We start from the raw sequence: 5220 nt of genomic DNA on the forward strand, positions 1-5220 counted from the left end.
GGGGGGGATTTCCCAGTCCCTCTCAGAAAAATGGAAGCAAAGAATCTGTTAAAGAGATTAGCTTTGTCATCTGGTGCTACCATGTGAATTTGTTATTTGTGAATGTAGCTGGTTCATAGTGCAAATACTTTATATAATTAAAAGAATGCACCTTTTAAATGTACTCTTTGGTACACAGCATCTCAAGAAGCTTCATGCATGCTATTTCAAAAGAGTAAGATTTAAATCCATAAGTATTTAAAACAAAGCATAGCTGGTCAACCATCTTTGTTCATCATCTTTTTGCTCTCACCAATGTTACTAAGAGCTTTCTGTTTACAAATGAGCAACGCAAAACCCTCCACTGCAAGAGCAACCAACATGAGTTTCCTGTGTTTTCATTGCAGGCCCTCCACCCCAAGAGATCCCCATTTTGGTAAGAAGAATCAATAAGCAGTGTTTATAAATTCTGAAGGAAGAGACCTAAAGCACTGCTTCCTAGCACAAAGCAACCTTTTTCCAGACATATCAGGTTTTCAGATTCTGAGGGTTTAACCAAACTGATGTGCTGTAAACCATGTTCGGAAGTTTGTTGGAAAAAACCGTTGTAAAAAGGCTGAACTGGCTATAGGCTAGCACTGAATAAAATCTAACTCAGTATGCTGAATTGATAGTTTGTGACAACTGTCATAACATGCAATACACAATACGATTAACAACTGATTTCCAGTACAGTGATCTGTGCTTCTCCTCAGTATTTATACAGTTGACAAGAAGCCTATTAAGGCATGGGCTACATAATAGGTACTAGTATTCTTAAAGAGGACAGTGCCAAAAACATGGTCTTTTCACATTAAATACTACTGTATGTAATAATATTTGTATATTAATCATTACAATAGGGAAATGAACAGATAATTTTAATTCACCTGAATACCCCAGATCTTCATCTGTTGCTCAGGTGTGTTTTCAATCGCTGCCTGAAACAGCAAAACTAGATTCTGTACGGTGCATACACTTTGTGGGTTTTTCAGACTTGAATAGTCACTTGATACTTGTAAATGCAGACTGCATCTGCAAGGACCACTCCACTTACAAACTTGCAGCTAAGGAGGAAGAGAAGTATTCTCTTTTCCTTCTGGTGCAGGACAGCACCCCACTGAACATACCAGTTCACTTCCAGACCTCCCAGAGGCTAGAGACAGACCTTTTTCTCTCTAAACAAATGGTAGTATGTAGACCCCATTCTTCCCATACAATCTTATCAAACACCCACGATGTGAGTGAGGCTAGATATAAATTTGGAGCTTCATCACTCTTCTTTGCCAAGCTGTCCAGTAAAATGGGAAGAATTTTTTCCCCAGACGTGGTCCTGAAAGGAGAGCATCTGCTCAGTCAGTTCTGTTCCCCAAACTCTGGCATGCATCCACCGATGCATCTCAAGCAAAAACAGGGATTTCATCCTCCTGCTTTACTCAGCCTTAGTGAGGCTGCAGCTGGAGTACTGTGTCTGGTTTTGGGCCCCCCACTTCGGGAGGGACGTGGATAAGCTTGAGAGAATCCAGAGGAGAGCCACCCATATGATCAAAGGCCAAGAGAGCGAGCCTTGGGAGGAGAGGCTGAGGGACATGGGACTCTTCAGCCTGGTGAAGAGAAGGATCGGGGGGGACTTGGTGGCAGCCTATATGTACATACGGGGGTGCACCAGGATCTGGGAGAACAGTTGCTCACCAGGGCACCCCAAGGGATAACAAGGTCTAACAGCCACAAACTTCTGGAAGGCCGATTTAGACTGGACATAAGAAAAAACATCTTTACTGTCCAGGGTCTGGCACAGACTCCCCCCAGAGGTGGTGCAAACACCTACTCTGGACTCATTCAAATGGCGTTTGCATGCTTATCTTACGGGGGTCACTTGACCCCAGCAGACTTCCTGCCTATGGCTGGGGGGCCGGACCCGATCTCACGCGGTCCCTTCCAGCCCCTAATGTCTATGAATGCATGATATTTAGATAGGTTATTTCCTGATTCTGGAACGGGATCAATATGAGTTTGCCCTTATACCTACAACAAGAAACTTTGACATCAGTGGATTCCTGGAAGAAAGAAAGATCAACTTGCAGGGTACAGCTTCAGGATAAGGGCCTTAGTTTCTCCCCACTGAATGACTATACAAACTTGATGAACACACAAGTCCAACAAAATCCCTTAGAACAGAACAGTATATAGCAATCACAGACGTTACTTAAAATTAGAAGTCGCAACATTTGCACATAGACTTTAATCTTCAAATCAAGGAAATCATTAAAATCTTCACTACCAACCTGGAAAGACGAAACTTTAGACCATAATAAAAAGTGGACATTTGCTATAATGGGACCAGTAAGGACAAAGGTTTTTCACACATGCACAAAAGAGATTTTTAAACACAGATACAAGCCAATATGTCTGGAGAAAAAAGTTCCAGACACAGGTCTTTAGCTGAAAGAAGGCATTGGGAAAGAGGCATTCTGAAAGCAATCCCAAATCCCAAGGCTGGACACTGAGGCTGTGCTAGCCTACAAGGAGTCACCAGCTGTTTTGTTTCCCCACATTACATAGCTGTGCCATGCCTGTCTGAGTAGACAAGCCTTTCCTATACATTAGCAGTGTCAAAGATATGGCTGGGTTGGATCTGGCTCGTGAAGCCCCATTATCTAGACCCTGGTGCTGCCCCCGGGTTTGAGCTGATCCACAAGGCACCTGTCCCACCTGGTTCAGAACATATGGGCCCAGTTTGGGACATACCCCTCCCCATCCCAAATCCAGTGCCCCTGGCACTTGCTCCAGCCAATCCAGGATTTGTGCCACATGGACCAGCTGGAGCAGCACCACATGCAGTACGGGTCCTGGACTGGCCACCAGATCTGATATACTGGAAATATATTGGTGGAAGGGGAAAACAGGGCCAGATGAGCTTGACACCCCTGCTATACAATTTTAATGCAACTGTAAAAGGAACATTGTTCCCAATGCTGTATACTTCAGTGCTAGAAAAATCCTGACAGGCTGGAGGGAATTCAAAGAGCAAATAAAAATAATTAGGGGCTGGGAAGAACTTACATAAAGAAAGATTAAAACTGCAGAAGGGGAGAACAGCAATGCAAGAAAAAAAATAAGTTTAAGGATGTGACCATCCTCAGTAGAGAAGCTATTTAGGGCACTACCTGTATACCCACAGTAATAAACCTGCATGCAGATGTGAAATCTATTCTTTTCTCTGGAACCTAAAATGTGATAGTTACCATTTCCCCTGCGTAATGCAGTGTAAAAATATGGATCCAAATAAATGCCATATAAACAAGGCAATCATTATGTGAATTAAGTATTTTTGATAATATCAGCCACTGATTAAATGCCCAGTTCAGCCAGGCACTTCAGTATGTTCTTAAAGCTTAGCACAAATATCATCCCATTTAAGACATTTCAACTGTCCTGACCTGGGGGTCCCAAAGCACTCTGGCTCATTTAAGCAGCTTCCTGTCTCAAATTCCTGTATATATAAGCTTATAAACAACACAGAGACTAAAGGGTACATTATTATTTCATTACATGATAAGCAGTGGTTTTGCTTTCCCATTTATGAAAGCTGACTGGATTGAGTCCCGCCCCCCCACAATCACCTTCTGAAAATCCCTTTGTAGCTAAGGCACAAAAATAACATACTGAAACCGATTTTCTATAGAGCCAACACTCTCAAGCTCAAGAATCCTGGGTACAAACACTTGCTTCCTTTTGAAGCCAGTATATAAATATCTGCCTTTTCCTTCCTTCAACTTCAGATAATTAATAAATCAGTATCAAAACCTTAGTATTGTGCATGACTGGATTTTTTCCAGGCTACACAAATAGCTTATTTGAAAGGACTTGTAAGTACGGCTAAAAATCAGATCAGATATAGTGTAAGACTTATTTTATTTGGGCAATTACATCAATCAGTGTAAACCATATTGCTACAGGAACAAAAATGTGATTACTGACGCGAGTTTGTGATTACTGATGAGCATTTCAGACCAAGTGTTAGCTCATTGTGCCCGGAGAGTTTTAGGAGTACTCAGTTAGGACAGGTACTGTAAAACTATTTACCCACTAGATATCAAAGAAATTAGCTTTTTGGTAAAGCCAGCTATTTTATACCTCTTGGTTGAGGTTTCCTTTTCACTGTAGCTCACACAAATGGGTCCTTTGTCCAGGTGTGAAACACAAGGTTATGGGGATACCATGATGCTGCCCACAACTCCTCTCCATCTGATGCTGAAAGACCTGGCGCAAAGACAAGCCCTGATTCACTCGAATTGAAGTCAGTGGACTAAACTGCAGTCTTGCTCAGGAACAGCTGCACCGACTTCAGCAGAACTAGGCATTAAGGGAAGGCTACGGGATAAACCACGATTCAAAAATAGGGTCATTAGTATTATCTGTAAAACTGGGGAGCCCCCTGCAAATATTCCCATTCATCGACATCCTCCTACTCAATCCACCCGTAGGTCCTAATCTTGCACGCCCAATGCCAGGCACTCAATAATGCGCTCTTGCAAAGCTGTCACTAATGTTTGACAGCCCAGACACAGGAAACCTAAGAGGCAAACAAGAAAATCCTATCAGGCGTTTGCTACTCGCCCCAAAACACCACGTACAACTGCTCTCCGCCTGCCCCAAGTCCACTTCTGCGAGCCGACACCAACGTGAGGACGCGCCGCAAACAAGGGGCCGGCTGAGCTTTCAGTCAGCAGTAACCCGCGGAGGGTCACGTACGTACGGTCCCTAACGCTGCAACCGGGTTTTGCAATATCGGGTCATCTCTGGCTAGTGCAAAATCCGCTTCACCTCCGGGTCCGTGCCACTACACGACACGCCGGCCTCTCCGAACCTTGACCGCTCGCTCGGTCACAGATCCCCGGCCGGCCGGACGACGGTCTCGGCACGAGTCGGAGACGTTATTTTCGATGAGGGGGTGCAGGGCGACCCCGGCTACATCATCCCAGCCCAGTCGGGTCGGAAACCCCCCCACTGAGGGAGACGCCACAAGCGGGAAGCCCGAGTGTTTCACCGCCCTCCTAGCCAGAAAGTTTTTCCTTGATATCCGACCTCAGCTTCCCTCACTGCCATTTGGGGCTGGCTGCTGTTATCCGAGATCTGCTTGGATTACACGGGAGCGGGGAGGCAGGAAACGCGACAGCCAGCCCCCCGAGCCTGCCCCGC

At 44.8% G+C, this 5220-nt stretch overlaps 1 protein-coding gene across 1 annotated transcript in view; it reads right to left on the reverse strand.

The window, feature by feature from the left end:
* Positions 1 to 5066, reverse strand: part of FERMT2 (fermitin family member 2) — an 83985-nt gene extending 78919 nt beyond the window's left edge. Inside the window, exon 1 of the mRNA XM_025205628.1 lies at positions 4846 to 5066. The gene's annotated coding sequence lies outside the window, so the exon portion shown is untranslated. The remainder of the gene's footprint in view (positions 1 to 4845) is intronic.
* Positions 5067 to 5220: the final 154 nt, after the last annotated feature.

This window comes from Alligator sinensis, unplaced genomic scaffold (assembly GCF_000455745.1).
Source record: "Alligator sinensis unplaced genomic scaffold, ASM45574v1 scaffold358_1, whole genome shotgun sequence".
In the NCBI taxonomy this organism is placed as follows: Eukaryota; Metazoa; Chordata; order Crocodylia; family Alligatoridae; genus Alligator; species Alligator sinensis.